Genomic DNA, 17,218 nt, shown 5'->3' with positions numbered 1-17,218 from the left:
CGTAGTGCGAGTGTCTCGAGATGTGATCAGCAGAACTGTTAAATCTCCCGAGGATCTGAATCTGCTGATCCTTCCTGTAAGATCAGTGCACTGATGCAAATGTCTGTCTCTGTATTAACCATACTTACATTTGTTTAGGTGATTGTGGGCATGTTATGTTTATATGATGGTGTTAGTGATGAGATGTTAGGAAATTAGTTATAAGAGGGTCAAAGGTTTAATTTGCCATAATGATGTTCCAGTTCTTGTCTCTTTCACATGAATGCGGTTTTTCTCCACTATATGAACCAGATTCCACAAGTGCACGGTTTAAAGTATCAGTCAGGTTTACTTGATACGTTCCATATCAAGCTTGTTTATAGTAAGACTTATCTTTCCATATTTTGAGGGAAAATATGTACTCTATAGCTACAGGATCTCCCTGTGGCAGACGTAAACAAAAACCCTTTACTCAGGTAGGTTTTTAAACTGCAGCTAAAACGGAGGCGAAAAACAGAAAAATTCAAATAAAACACTAAACGGGACCAAGAAAAAGACTGATGAGAAGTGATGAGAAAGTGGCAGAGAAAAGAAAGCAAAGACTAAAATAAGAAGCATACTGAGTGAAGTGATGATTAAAATAAAGATGTGTGAACTAGTAACTATAACCTGGGGTCAGGTTGAAGAGTTTTGTTGTTCAAGAAAGTTGTTCAGGAAGGTGAATACCTCAGACACATTCACACCAGCCTTTTTGATTAAAATCCTAGCGCATTTGCTTGGAAAACCCACTTTGTTAGAGGAACTGGGAATGCGCAAATGAACTTTGATCCGGATCACAGAAGCAGACTCAAGCAACTCAAATACAGGAAGTGGACTACAAAGTCAAAATAAGTGAAAAATACTTTATTAATCCAAGAGGGAAATTGCAATGCATTGTGGGTTCAGAGTATGTCATTGTGACTAAACAACCAAAATATAAGCATGTGGGACAATAGGCGGCTCTGGCCGGGCGAAGTGGCTCACGGTTGGATGTGATAAAAGTTCTGATAGAAAAATGACCAACACAAGTCCCATAGGATCTGATGCAGCTCCATGTTTTACTCTGATGTGATGGAAATAGAAGTTGTCTCACGATATCCAACCAGTGTTTTTCTTTGTTGTGTGTCTCATTTTCTCTTTCAGTAATTTTTGATACACTGACTCTGGCAGGGAGTGGAGCACATTTAAACCTTTAACCAACGCAAAAATAAATAAATAATATGGGGAGAAAAGGTCAAATTTAATGGGAACTCTGTATGTGGCCCTTTAACAAATGTAAATAAAAAAATAATGTTTTTTTTATTATATTTACTTTGTTATATTATGTCAAAATTATATCCACCAGGGAGCAGAATCAGGATTCTGAACCAAGTTTTTTTTTAATTATTATTATTATTATTATTAAAACTACAAAATGGTTCAAAAAGTCTCAGAAACTGTATTTATCAAACATGATGCATACGGCATTAGAGGGTTAAAAGGTCTGATATGTCCGAGTCCTGATGTGAATGCATCCTAAGATACTTCTGAAATGGCCCTGAAGTATCTCAGAAGGAGCCATGATAGGATTTGTCCAATTTCTCTAAAGAAAAAGGAGCCTCAGTGCTTCCTTTATAATCTTAACACAGAAAACACAGGACTATCCTTATGAAAGAAAGATCAGTTTGTCTTGCAGCTACAACTTTTAAAGTGACACTCGGTTATATTCATTCATCACACTAACTGGGATTGGATAAATATAAGGAGAGGATAATGTGTGTACTAATTTATTACACACTTGTGCCTTTTTTTTTTTTTTTTTTTTTCTTCTCTTCCTTCTTTAAAACTATGACTCTGCATCCATCTTCTATGACCACCTGTACTCCAGTGCAGGGTTGCTGGGGAGCTGAAGCCTAGTTGTGATCAGAATAGAGGAAGAGTATACCGTGGATATTAAGGATAATTTAGAAACACAATTTAACTTAACATGCATGATTTTGGGTTATGGGAGGAAGCCAGAGCACCTAAAGATGAGCTCATCCGTCCACATCAGTGATAGATGAGCTCATCTAGCACATTATTGTTGTGTAAACTATGGATTTATCTACTATTCTGGCTGTCTCTATTATTTCTTTTTCCTTTTTGTACTTTCAGGCTGAAGATTGTCTGTTTCACACTGGGAGCTCTTTTCTTTCCACACCATGTTGTGATTTCACAGCAATAGCATCCAAACACCAATTCCACATTTAGGAACCACGCCAGGAATTTCGTCTGCTTACAGATATCACTCCCACCTAACCATGGAATTGCTTTGCAGTCAGTTTAACTTCTAAATTCTCCCTCCAACTGGATGTGGATGCCCTCAAATTAACACTGAACAGTCTAACGGTCTAATCTGGACAATAGAAGGCTGAGATACAATGAGATTTGTGTTGAGACGTTTCTCATTTGTTCACTGCATACGAAGTGAGAAGGGTTGTTGCCAGTGAACCGGGATGCAGCATTTGGTGTTTTCCTGTATTCTGGCTGTCATCACTCATCTTAACAACCAGCACTGCTGTGTTTACTGGAAACTAAGTGAAGCTTTCATCGCCTGTAATGTCAATTTAATTACTTCTTTTTAAATGCAGGGATTTCCCCCAGCGTTTTACCACACTCTGAATTTACTGTGATGTCCCTGAGAGGTTTCTGAGCCCTGAAACTTGGACCAGTCTTGACCTCTCCCTGCATCTTCCTAATTAGTATGGAGTCGGAGAAATTCAAACAGGGGGAACTGGCTTGACCACAACTGTCAGTCAAGACAAACATAAAACCAGTTTAAACTTTGACGTCATCCAAACTGTAGAATCATTTTGAGAATTAAAACCAGAGACAAGAAATTCAGCTCTTGCTTTGCAGTAAAATCCTGGTGGAGCTGATTTAACACAACCTGGATGTTTTTCTTAATTTCCTTCCTACAGTTCAAGTCATTCCAAGCTCCTGCTTCTGTGTCAGCTCTGTTTAACTTGAGCCCCATCACTAAAAATATCATTATATGATTCATTAGTTTGGAGAAAAAGAAAATGTAAGGAAACACAATCTTTATTGCTTGCACTAAGTGATTAAGTTTAAATAGTAGGATGTTTGGTATGGTTCACATTTACAGTCCCATGTCTGCTTAGGTTTAAGCAATTATAGATCTCTGTGTAAAGAAAGTCAAAGTTTGTGGGTTTGATTAAATGTTTATAATGTCAACATATGCCGTGCTTCATTTCTTTCTATTCATTAACCAACATTAACCAAGTTAATGAGCTTTAATATAAGCAGAGGGTTTAACTGCTTTGAGCAGATTGCAGTAGCTTTATATTTTACTTTAAAAATCTTTATTATGTCACTGGTTATTCAAAAGGGAAAGTTCAACTTGACCTCTTTTGTCTCGGTTTTAGGGAAGAATTATTTTTTATTCATAGGTGCAAACTTTTATATCTGAGCCTTATTCAGTGAAAAAGCCACAAGCTGTTACCTATAACAGCTGCAATTCAACAACACCCTGCATGCATGTGCTACAATATAAAAGTACTTGTACATTTGATAAAACATCATGGAAAGGATCACTCCGGAAGTTTTGCTTTAAAAAAAAAAATATATGGGAGCTGAGTCATTACAGGATGACGTCAGTCTACACGTGAGCAGATAAAGCTGCCTTGAATAAAAGTAAAAAAGAGTTTCCGGCTGGAAAACAAAGTTTGTCTCTTCAAAAACCACAATTTGCAAAGTTCTATCAAATGACCATTAAAGTAAACTCCAGTATGTTGTGGATAATAAGGGCTGCTTTTTCTGCACTGTAGCAGGCAGATGATAATGCTTGATGACTATTTCCAGTAAAAATAAATAAATTAAAAAGGAATAAGAAGAAGACGAGGCAAAGTGCAGAAGTAATTTTTACAAAGTTAGGCTTCCTTTATCTGCACTTTTCATCCTTCCTAGAATTTGTGAGGTTATCGTTTTGTTAATCCAAAGCAAGTAAACACTGACAGCAAATATGAAAACAGATGTAATAGAAGTAGGGAAAAAACAGTAACTCCAGCAAGGAAATTACAGCGCCTCCTTTAGGGGACACATGAGACTTTCACACAGCTACAAGAACGCCACAACAGCTGATAAACACCACGTCACAGCCGAGAAGAGACAAGATCCAGATCCTTAATTAGAAAGTTTGCCAGGTTCAGAACCCAGAGCTAACAAACAGATTATCCAGGATCCACAAATCCAAAATCCTTAGTCAAAAACGGGGGTCATATTGCATGCATCGTGCAACTGAATGCATTATGTTAATCAACATTAACCAAATTTATAAGCTCTAATATAAACAGAGGGTTTAACTGCTTTGAGCATATTCCAGTAGCTTTATATTTTAGTTTAAAAAAAAAATAAAAATCCTTATGTCACTGCTTATTCAAAAAGGGGAAAGTTCAACCAGACCTCTTTTCTCTCAGTTTTAAAGGGAGAATTATTTGTTATTCATAGGTGCAAACATTTTTTAAAACTGAGCCTTATTGAGTTAGAAAGCCACAAGCTGTTACCTATAACAGCTGTAACTCAACAACACCCTGCATTCATGTGCTACAATATAAAAGTATTTGTACTTGCATTTGATAAACATCATGGAAAGGATCACTCCGGAAGTTTTGCTTTAAAAATGTATGGGGGCTGAGTCATTACAGAATGGTGCAGGTTTTATATGTTTCCCTGCTGCAAAAACACCTGAGTCATTACAGGATGACGTCAGTCTACACATGTGAGCAGATACTGCTGGCTTGGAAAAAATAAAAAAGAGTTTCCGGCTGGAAAACAAAGTTTGGCTCTTCACAAACAAACAGCCGAGCTACAATTTGCAAAGTTCTGTCAAATGACCATTCAGGTAAACTCCAGCATGTTGTGAAAAGTAAGGGCTGCTTTTTCTGCACTGTAGCAGGCAGATAATACTTGATGACTGTTTATATTATATAAAAAAGAGAAGAGAAGTCAAAACAAAACACATGAAGAGGCAAAGTGCAAAGTAATTTTTACAAACATAGTTAACCCTCCTTTATCCGCACTTTTCATCTTTCCTAGAATTTGTGGTTATCTTTTTGTTAATCCAACGCAAGTAAACACTGATAGCAAATATGAAAATAGATGTAGTACAATAGTCAGAAGAAGGAAAAAAAAATTTACTCCTGCAAAAGGAAATTAAAGAGCCTCCTATAGGGGATACAGGAGATTTTCACACAGCTATGAGAGCGCCATAACAGCTGATAAACAACACGTCACAGCAGAGACAAGACAAGATCCAGATTCTTAATCCAGAAAGTTTGCCAGGTCCAGAACCCATATCTAACAAACAGATTATCCAGGATCCACAAATCCAAAATCCTTAGTCAAAAATGTTCAAGGGTCAGGTATCAAAACTCACGGCTTCTGGGTGGCGGACAGAGGCAGAGACCAGGGTCAGGTCTAAAGCAGGTGAGACAGGATCAACAGACTGAAGGACAGGTTTGCAGACAATCTTGTAGAGGACTGGTTGGCACTCCTGCTTACAGAGCAAGACGGACAGGTGAAGCTGGTCAGGTTGATTAGTGGCTGATTGCTGTAAACAGCGAGCAGACAAGTGACAAGGATCATGACTAAATAAGGCATGGGCATGGAAACCATCACAGAGTCAGTTCTGCTGGACCTAGTCATGTTTCTCCGGGTTTAGTTGGTCACTGCATTCATTCTACGTAGTGATATGGGAAACATTCAGGGGATTGCTAAAAAAAAATCAGCTACTGGATCTCCGCAGGGATCAGCAACTCCAGTCCTCAAGAACTGGTGCAAGTTTTAGATGCAACACACCTGAGTCAGACTCATGCAGAACTAGACCACAACCTAGAGAACGATTTCATTTGAATCAGGTTTGCTGCAGCAGGGAAACATCTAAAACCTGCTTGACAACAGCCTTCAAGGATCGGAGATTAATACAAGATCTTGGTGAAAAGTTAATGCAACTCTGGACCTAGTTGAAGACAACATTGAACTCTTACCTAACATACAACAAATCAACATTAAACTGATCCAAATGCCGTTACAGTGAGAGGTTGCTACACTCAAAACTCAGGGGCTTGGAAAATCCTGACTCACAAATTCCAATAAAATAAAACCTTGAAAATGTTTCTACTGGTCAAGATCATTTTAAACATATACAACCGAGTTTACAGTGCTTGTAGTAAGACAAGCTGAATTTATCCTATGTACCTAAATTCAATAACTATTCATTAATAATGCTGACAAGAGGTGCACACTAGTGATGCGCGGGTCGGGTTTTTTTCCGACCCGCGGGTCCCGCTCTTTTAAAAAAATTGGACCGCACCAACCCGCCCCGCACCTCCGCTTCTATTTTTTTAACCCGCCCCGCCCCGCCCCGCCCCATTAAAACACATGTTATGATATTGACGAATGCTTTTATTTAGTCTGAGAAAGGTGCATATGGTCTCCTAAATTGGCACTGGAACCTGGCAACACAAAATGTATTTTCTTTTGAACGTTAAGTCTATAAACATAAATAGGCAAACAAAAAAAGTGTTTTAAAGCGTTTAAGTGTTATAAAGCCAATGCTGCTGCTGTTGTCTGCACTGATTACCTCATTGAACCTGTGCCAAACCTGTGATTTAGCCATTTGACCCTCTTTCTTCTTTTTAAGGACGTAAACTCCCGAACGAATGTTATTCAACACTTCTTCCATCTTTTGTTGCTTGTCTGCTTGGCGCTTTCTGCACGTAGCCTGCGTAGCCTACTACGCGCCTACGTGGACATTACGTTATAAAACGTGACCTGTGTTTAAATAACTGATAAATATTTTGTCTTACATATTATAGTAACAAAATGTAGACACTGATTAAGGTCTTTATTTTCAGTTTGACAAAAAATAAAATTAATAGATAGAACTAGATATTTCAGAATAGTAAACCACACCAACCCGCCCCGCAGTGAAGCGAAAATTCTTTGACCCGCCCCAACCCGACCCGCGGGTAACCCGCGGGACCCGCGGGTTAGGAGGCGGCCCGCGCATCACTAGTGCACACTATCTTGTAAACACACACCAGGTTTTTTGTTTGTTTTTCAAATTATCACATTAATTCAGAAAAAACTTTTTATTGAGTGGGTGGGGGGGGGGGTTGCATTGCATGCATCATGCAACTGAATGCAATATGTTTTGTATCTTTGTTGAGTCTATTAGTCTGAATTCTATATTTCAAAACTCTGGTTTTCCTGCAGTCTGACTGTCACACAACCTACTTCCTCCCCATCATGGGCTCTGAGTCTATCCTCCCCAAAACAACTACAGAAGTCATGTTCAGTACTTCAAGTAGTCTTAACAGCAACTGCACATGAAGTGTCAAACTGGCCTCCATGGAAGCAGAGATGTCCATTTCTGGTCCTCGATGACCGTCCTGCAGATTTTAGCAGAGATTTAATAAACACACCTTACTCAAACGAAGGGACCTTTGGCAGACTTATGCAGAACTGGAGAGATTCATTTAATTTCACGTAGGAATGTTGGAGCAGGGAAACATTTAAAACCTGCTCCTGAGAAGCTGAATTGGGCATTCCTGCATTAAGGAGAGAAAGCTGTTTTACAGAAAATGTTTGTTTCTTTTTTTAACATCAGCCAACCCTCCTAGGAATTGAGGAAAGTGTTTTAGTAAAGTGTGTATTAACTGAATGTAACCCATAAGTGAAAGAGCAGGTGTTGTATCTCGGCGTTTAAAGACCTATAATTGAAAATTCTTTGGTGATTGCTCAGAAAAGGCCTTTTTGCCCCTTATAAAGGAAGTGATGAAGACAGCACCCCCGTGGGTCATTTTCAAGCCTAAACAAACAGTCTACTATATTTGTTTGTTTTGATTACAGGACTTTTTAAAGCACCTTTTCTTGATGTCAGAGGAGCCCCTGCAAACCCTTAACTCACCCAAACACCAGCTTCTATACTCAGGGGGGGTGCTATCCTATCTCTGTCCTCCATTCAAGTCATTCAAGTCCACACTGCAGAAAATAGTAATCTAACCAGGTCATACAATCTTATATCCAGCCAAAAATAATTTGTGATCTTGTTTTGAGAGTGATTTACGAGGCAAGAGTAGTATGTGTAAGATTATTTATCATGTTTTGAGGGTATGTGTCTTTTATTTTTAACTCAGTTGTTAAAACCTAACATTGATTATTTCACACAGCATTTGAGATCACATTGTTTTTTCCCCCCAATCTTAGTTATGAAAATTTATTTCAAGACCACCCAACCTCCAATTCAAGCATACACACTGAAAAAATAGACTTTCTTAATATGAGAGAAAAGACAATAAATTGAACAGATTCAGACTAAAGTCAAGTCAAACAATCTGCTGCTGCGTTCAAAAAACTGAACTTGGTAGTAAACTTTAGACAAGTAAGAAATATCTTAAAACAAGTGTTTAAACACTCATTACAAATCTTTTAAGTAAAAACAAAAACTAGCCTGTCAATGATTTCATTGTTCTTTTTTCTCATTTTGAGAAAAAAGATCTTTAAAATAAGAGCAACTTAACAAAATGATTCTTCTGAATTACAGAATTGCTAAGGCGGCGTTATGGAGCGTTTATTCAGAACTATCATTTCAGATGCCTACATCTGAGTTTGTCCTGGAAGAAGCTCTGCATGTTTACACATAACTTTGTGCAAAGGCAGCTTCCACTTTATGGGTGCAGCAAAAGCAGTTGGAATTGTGCACTAGGGAAACTATTTCTGCTCACAGATGTACCGAAATGTTCCGACAACACCTGCTTTGGACAAAGATAGCATGTCCGTAAGCATAGAAGTCTTCCTGCCATCTGAAACTTCCTCTCTTTTCCCTGCAGGTGAAAGTTAGGCCCATTCTCTCTAGAGCTCATTTCGATGTTTGTGTGACACTGTGTGATCTATCCTTCCCTATGCATAAGAATTTTATTTAAAATCATGAGTGGATTCTTCTTGAGACTTGGTCATTTATTTTCTTCCACAGCAGCAGTGCAAACAGTTTAGTTAGGGGTGGCAGTGGCTCAGGTAGTTAAGGCAGGTGGTCCAATAACCACTTCCCGCTTTGTCCCGGACAATCTGTTTTTGGCTAAGACACTTTCCCACCTTGCCTCCATTTGGGTGAATGTTTGGTGGTGGTTGGAGAGGCAGTTGGCATGGATTGTCCTGGCGCTGCTATGTTTCCATCAGCCTGGGAGCTGTGGCTACACATCGCGCTGTCAAATGTTTTTATGGGGGAAAATAAAGTTCCATATAAATATCTTCCACATAAAAAACATCAGGGGTTTTACTTTGAATGGATGACTGAAATATACAACAATTCAGCCACAAAATGGATTTTTTTATGCTTTGTTTGCTTTTTGTTTGTTTTTTGTTTTTTATTTATTTATTATTATTTCTTGTGTTTTTTTTTTTTTTTTTGTTTGTTTGTTTTTTGCAGTGTCAGATTTACAATACTTCCAGGTGGGTAGGGCTGGCCACCCATCATGGCTCAGTGCGTGCCCCTGTGCCCCTGACCAAGCATGCAGGAGACCATGATGCCCCCAACCCACCAATACCGCTACCACTGACATCCCAGACCCCACACATTTCACATTTCTTCAAGAGAAACACAAAACAATCTGATACGGGGTAACACAACCCAGATGGTGGCCAGAAGCTGAGATAAGAATTGATTTAAAAGACAAAAAAGTCCCCGTTAGCCTGCAGGGGTTAAGATCTTTCCTCTCTAAGTGAGAAGACAACAATGGAAAAATCATTGAGAGGGTAGTTTTAATTTTTTTTATTTTTAACTTAATAAAAGGACTCAGAGTAAGAGTTTACCATCTGTTTTAAGATTGTTTTCATTTGCCTGATATTTAGATTTTTTTTTTTTTTCTTATTTCAGGACATCTCACCTGCACCAACACTTTCATTTGATTGTAGCCTGAATCTTCTCAAATTAAGTTTTTTTTCCTAATGTTAAGATATTAATATAATCTCATTTTTGCAGAGCACTGGAGCCTAATCACCAAACAAATCTATTATCAGCTTAATTAATTTCTTTTCAACTAAACCTTTCTTTATTGAAAAGTTATAGGTCTAAACAACCTTTACATGGTGCCACAAGTTGGACCAAAAAGCTAAAGCTGAAATAAATTAACTTTATTTACAGGTTTATGAGCTTTGAAATAGCCAAAGCTTGTGTCTATAGCATGTTATATTTAGCAGTCAGAAGCAGCATGGCATTGCAAAAATTTATAAATCTTGAGTATTTTAAATGAAGTTCTCACTCATCTGTGCGTCTCTGTCTTTGAATGAATTGGCCTTTCAGTTTCTGCTACATGGTCTTATGCATCACTACATACAGAGCTTTTAGGGGACCCTGTCATAGCTCGGGGCCCCCCTTTAAATTGTAACCGACTTTGAGGCCACTTATAGTGCCGGCTGTGCCAACGCAAAGTCAAAGTCCAATGATTAATGACGTTATTAAACACTTGAGAGAGGTTGTGTGTTGGTCTGGCTGGAGCCAATTGAGGTTGGTTTTTGAGGTGAAACGATACAGTGGAATGAAATAGAGAGTGTGTGTGTGTGTGTGTGTGTGTGTGTGCGTGTGTGTGTGTGTGTGTGTGTGTGTGTGTGTGTGTGTGTGTGTGTGTGTGTGTGTGTGTGTGTGTCTGAGAGAGAATGTGGGTGGAAAAGTGGAGTGTTTGAGCACATATCGTGGTAGTTTTGTGAAGTTGTGCAAAACATAAAGAAAATGTGTAAGTGTGTTTTGAATGTGTGTATTAAACAGAAAATCATATGTATTAGGAAAGGTTTGTGTGGCCATGTGTGTGTGTGTGTGTGTGTGTGTGTGTGTGTGTGTGTGTGTGTGTGTGTGTGTGTGTGTGTGTGTGTGTGTGTGTGTGTGTGTGTGTGTTTGAGAGTGAGACATGCAAAAGGTCAAACTGGGGACAGGTGGAAATAAGCCAATAAGCTAGAATCTCATTTCCTGTGAGCTGGAGGGGTGAAAGAGTGAATGATGGAGGGAAAAGGGGAGGGGAAGATTAACAAAAAAGAGATAAAAGGAGGAAGGGAAGAAAGTCATTGATCGAGTCTGGCATGTGAAGAAGGCAGGAGGCAGAATAAAAATGGTGAACAAAAAGCCACCGTAAATGAGAGACAGGACTGAAATGTTGAGAAAGGGGAGAACAGAGGTGGCAATGCGAGAGGAGGGGAGGAGGGGTGATAAAGGGAGGGAGAAAAAAAGGGAAATGAGTTCAGAGGAAATAAGACAAATCATGGGAATAACACATGAAGGAAGACAAAAATAGAAAAAAGTTGGTGATGAGGTTAGAAATGAGAGTTGGGGGAGGAGGCATGCAACAAAAGGAAAGAAGGAAAGAGACGAAGAGATGGGATGAAGGCAAAATGGAGGAGATTGGAAGTAAAAGGGAGGAGTGAAGCAGCACAAATGTTAGAAGAGAAGAGAAGATGTGAGGGAAAATGTTAAAGAGATGAGAAGTGAAAGAATTTGGTGTCATGGGATGAGAGCAGGATGAGGAGAGTGGTGACAAAGAGGCAGAGAGATTGAGAGGTGATTGGTACAAATCAACATCTGCTCCTCCAATTATATCCTATTAGAGCTGAAGCTAAAACACACACATGCACTCATGCATTTAGCTGTGCACGCACAGATGTGAGTCAATGCTTTAAAAGTGTGTGAACACAGATGTGCACAAACAGGCAATTCAGTCACACTCAAAGATGCACATAACTGAACCCTACATGCTGCGACATTTAGCTTTGCATGGTCAAAATGAAACAGGAAAGCAGGTGAGGGGGATCACACACACACACACACACACAAACAGCATAGGTAAAAAAAAAAAAAAAAAAAGATGAAAACATGCAGACTCAACCTGCTCTGGTGGTGTCTGTGCACTATGATTGAAACAAGGAGACACTGCCAGTAGGTTGAGCTCTGTGATCCATTAAAACCATTCAGATGCAACCATTTCCCACCACCTACCTCCCCATTGACCCCCTCCCCCCTCAGCTGACTCCATTCTCACTCACAAGCGTTCAGAATAGCATCAGCAGCGCCCCCTGAGAGAACTAATGAAAACTATGATTTCCAGTCTGGGTGTAATGTGCAGGGAGTGGCTGCACACATTAGTTTCAGTGTGTTCATCCTCTCCTTTCTGCTCACGTTCCTCTGTGGGAGTTCGCTGGACTCTGCTGGTTTAGCACTGCCCCCTGCTGGGCCATGAGGAAACAACACCTGAAAATTGACAACGATGTTGTCAAAGTAGCACCAGTTTGGTGATTTTAAGCTGGTCTGGATGGGAGTTTGAAACACCTGCTGGTTTAATGTTTGCTTTTATGGAGGTTGTTTATTTATAACATTTAAATACCCAAAGAGCCACAAGCATCCTCACTGACGTTAATCACTCAAGTATTCTGCTGCTCCACCTGTGACAACACCTGTATAATGGCTTCTGTGGCTCTAGGGGAAGCTTTTCAGAGTGGAGGAAAGTATCCCAGGTAATGCCATCAAGATGCCATCCATCCATTTTCTATACCCACTTATTCCAATTCTGGAGCCAACACCAGCAATTAGGAGACCGAAGCTGGATAGACCCAGGACAGGCCAGCAGTCCGTCACAGAGCCAATACAAAAAGATAGATAACCACTCACACTCACTCCTACAGACAATTTAGGGTGACCAACTAACCTAACACACATGTCTGTGGACCGTGGGAGGAAGCAGGAGAATCCATGCATACACGGGGAGAACATGATAAAAATAATAAAAATAACTGAATTTCATGATTAAAAAATTAGAAACTTTGTTTTTAGGCAAACTCAGAGAATAAATGTAAAAAGACTAGTTTATAGATTTAGTGACATGTAGTGCTGAAGTTGCAGACTACTACCAAGAAAATACTTGTGCTGGAGAAGATTTTAAAAGAAATTACAGGAGTAGTTACAAAGGCAGTAAATAAATAAATAAACAGATAAATAAAAACAGATAAATAAATAAATAAATAAAAATTGTGAGGCCAACTCCATAATCAATAGTCAAGTTTCAAATCCAAAGCAACTTTTTTACAACAAACAAATAAAACAGCAGTTAGAGACTTTTGTACTGGCTGGGTTAAAATACACCAAATGTTCCATTTATTACCAGTCTGTGGCTTTTTTTCTAAGACTCAACCTTGCATAAAGAATGCATAAAATAAATACTTTTTTTTTTTTTTTAAGTTATGACCATTTCTCTCTTGATCTACACCATTTATTTCCAGAGTCCATAAGGTGGAAAACAGCTTTGGACTCAACTTCTGTTTGAATATAAATGAGCTGAACTTATTCAGTCAGTTCAAAAGAATAATGAATCATTTAAAAGTTGATGCTAAAATCTAAATCCTGATGGTTGAAGTTTTGGTATTTGTGTCAAATCAGAGGCAGACTACACCATTAGGCAAAGGTCGATAATTGCCTCTGGCCCCGAGCTACCCAGAGCCTCTGGCCCTCTAAAATGTAGCTGCTACAATAGCCGTAGTCCCCTGGAACCATGCATTGGAATAAGTGGGTTTAGAAAAAGGATGGATGGATGGATGGATGGATGGATGGATGGATGGATGGATGGATGGACGGACGGACGGATGGATGGATGGGGAATAAACAACAATAGGGGTGCATATTATAATTATAAGGCAAATGATGGAGAAAAAAAAAGGAAGATTCAGGCTCATCTACACTAAAAATTTTTCTACCTTCTAGTTAAAAACCAAGAAAAGCTTCAAAAGTTTGCCAAACATCATGCACATGGATATCTGACACAATCTGTCACAGACTCTACAAATATCCACAACTATCAGATCAAATGGACCAAGGACTCATATTTCTGAGGCAAACTGATGGAAAGATATTTAAAGGAGATTAATTATAATTATGAACCATCTGTCTGGACTTAATTTTGGATTTCTTAGCTGGAAAACAGGTTGGTTGAGTCTGGCTGAATGAAGACTTCTGAAAATAATGAGCTTCAAACAGTTATTTCAAAAATAAGAGTTGATGAGAGTTGAAAAAACTGCTAGAAAATAAGGGAAGTGGAGGCCCCCACGGTTGGATTTACCTGGGCCCCAACATTCAGCTGAAAGTATGCATGCGCTATGTGTTTGTATAGTTTGGATATAGCACTGAAATTCAGAAGTAGATTTATAACTGCTGGGAAAACAAGGAGCACGTCTTGGGTTACTTTCTGTCATCCCTGGGAGCTTTAGTGGAGTTTTTTGTTTGTTTGTTTGATTTTTCTTCATTCAGTGTGAAGTTTCCCTTCACATTTCCTTATTCACGTCTTCTAAATGTGAATTAAAAACTGCAATGGAGCTTGAGTGTTTCTTATATAATTTCTTGGCCAGTGTGAAAACATGGCAGATTCTGTGGAGGAGGGCCCATCTGTAGATATGAAAGCAAGTCCTGTTTTTACATCATTCCAATCTAATGAAAACATCCTTATAAATACTAGATAAACGTTTCTAACAATATATCCCCTTAATCCTGCCTAATTTGTGGATTTAACTTGGTTCATTACTAGAAAAGTGAGTCGCTTATGCCCAGGAAGTCACAGCTCTGTTCCATCAGATTGTCACATCAGACACATCCTGCAAATTATTTGGAGTGCAGGCTTATTGCTGAGTGCTGTGATTACAGAGAGAGAAAATAATAGTGTGTGTGTGTGTGTGTGTGTGTGTGTGTGTGTGTGTGTGTGTGTGTGTGTGTGTGTGTGTGTGTGTGTGTGTGTGTGTGTGTGTGTATGTGTGTGTGACTGGCCAAAGAGCAGCTGGATGCGAATGAGCACATGCTTTCATCTCACTGCGACCTTCCTCGTCGCCTCCAGCTTCAAGGCAAGATGGGAGCACCATCAGTTATTACTGAGTATTCTGTAACACACACATACACACACGCACACACACTTACCTCCACTTTCCAAATAAACAGCATCCGCTTTGGACCTTCCTTCTGTCTTAGTAGTGTGTAAATGTATCATCGAGAGAAGGAAGGTGTCAGTCGGTATTAAAGGATGGAACTCTGACAGGTTTCCCGCAGTCCCACAAATCACAAAAAAATGGAAAGACTCAGGGAGGATTGTTGCTATGGTAACAGTTCAGACAATCGTAATTGTCTCCCTCCATCTTTGCAGGTCAAGGCAGTGGGCATAACAGCTCCATAATCTCTCCATCTCTTTTATAACTACCCACAGGCCTGTGGAGGTAAAATAGGCTTCCTGGAGTTGTGAATTACTAATATGCTGTGTGATATATAAGCTAATTTCATAACCAATGTGTGTGGGTGCCCGTGTCATTTTTATGGTCGAAAGTTAGATTTACAATCCTGCAACTTGGAGAAAAACTGACAGCCAGAAGTTATTTACTTTGATCAGCTATCCAACGTCAACACAACCCAAAACATATTCGAGACCTCTTTGATATTTTACACAGAAGCAGGAGCCAGAGGCTCATTTCAGAACAGTAATCAAACCATCACATCAGTAACATCCACAAAAAGAGTTTTGGTAATACAAAGAACTCATAATCAATAAATGGGAGGCAAAAAAATTACGTCATTAAATAAGTTTAACTCACTCAAGTCAAACTAAACCAATCACATGTCTGACTGCATCCCGTATGGAGAGTCAGCTCCTTGGATAATAATTAATAACTAAAAAATACACTTTCTCTGAAAAACAGCACGTCTTAGTGAAATTTTAGCTCAGTTTTCCCCAGTCCTGCTCCTGGGGACCTCACATGTATATGTTAGCCTATTTAGTGTCAGACCTTTTTCATCGAGGGCCACTATTCTGTCCTGTAAGGTCGCTGTCCTGCAGGTTTTAGTTTCTCAAATCCTGCTCATATTACAGTCATTAGGCCTAAGAAAGGTCCAAAATAAATAAATAACCTCAAAAGTTTGTTTTTCCTAATAACAATTAAGGTGAAAATCTAGTGATATATTTTTTGTTGTTGTTTTAGATGTAACCTGATGTTTTCTCTTTTTTCCTTTCAGAACTTCAGTACAAGCTTTTTGGTCTCATTCGTGTTTTACCTGCGATTTTCATTACTTTTCCCACATTACCACAAAGTACTTGTACTTACTCAGTTTGCTTTCTCCATTTCTTCTGCTAATTCTTATTCTATTAACACGTCTGATCTAATTCCTTTATTTAAAAAAAATAAATAAATAAATAAATAAAGTTGTTAAAACTTACTTTTTTTTAACTCAATAACCATTTAATGCCTTATACATCATATTTGAGACACCTTCTGAGACTTTTTGCATCACTAAAAATTTACTTAAAATTCAGTTGTACATAATCTGATACTTGTCTTCTGCCCCCTGATGGATAACTTTAGCACTACACAAACTGTGACATCACAGTAATAAACAGTAAAAATAGAAACTTTTTTTTTTGATAAAACAGACCAGATTATTTTTCTCTTTTTTTTTTTTAGATTGGGCTTTAAAGGGTTAATATACAAGTGAATCGTGTCCATAAAGTGACTCACATGGTATCGAGCTTGTAGTGGATGTTGTTGTAATGGACTATGTAGTGTATTAATGCTGTGATTGGCTGATTGATAGACTGCACAGGTAAGCAGGTGCACAGGTAAAGAGCTACAAAAAGGCTATTGAGTTTAGGAAAACACCAAAAGAACAACATGACGTCTGATTGTAAAATTAATAGGGTATATTTTTAATTAAGGGGCCACTATATTGGACTGCACGATCAGTTCTTTTCTGGTAAAAACTGAGAACTTCATAGGCTTTTAAATTAGCTGTAATAAAAAAAGACTCCTCTTTAAACGTGTACATCCTAGCTGTATATCATAGATGTAAATCATTAAACTTTTATATCTATCTGTGTTCAGATGGACTCCAATTAAGTGAACAATTACAGTTTCATGCATGGAGAAGCCAGATAATATCCAATCTGAAGCAAAGCAAAAAATGTGCAAGATAATGGGCTTCAGATATGAGGTGCTCTCTTTGCTTGTTGAATCCCAGTCCTCTGTGATTGCTTCAAAGAAAACAAGGCTGAAAATAATAAGCAGATACATCACATCTCTGCTTGCTGTCATTTTCTTTAAAACACCAAAGAGTAGAAGAAAAACAAAATTTATAACGTTTCATCAATCTCGACTTGAGCTG

This window comes from Melanotaenia boesemani, chromosome 17 (assembly GCF_017639745.1).
Source record: "Melanotaenia boesemani isolate fMelBoe1 chromosome 17, fMelBoe1.pri, whole genome shotgun sequence".
Taxonomy (NCBI): Eukaryota; Metazoa; Chordata; class Actinopteri; order Atheriniformes; family Melanotaeniidae; genus Melanotaenia; species Melanotaenia boesemani.
Note: the sequence above shows the minus strand (reverse complement) of the source record.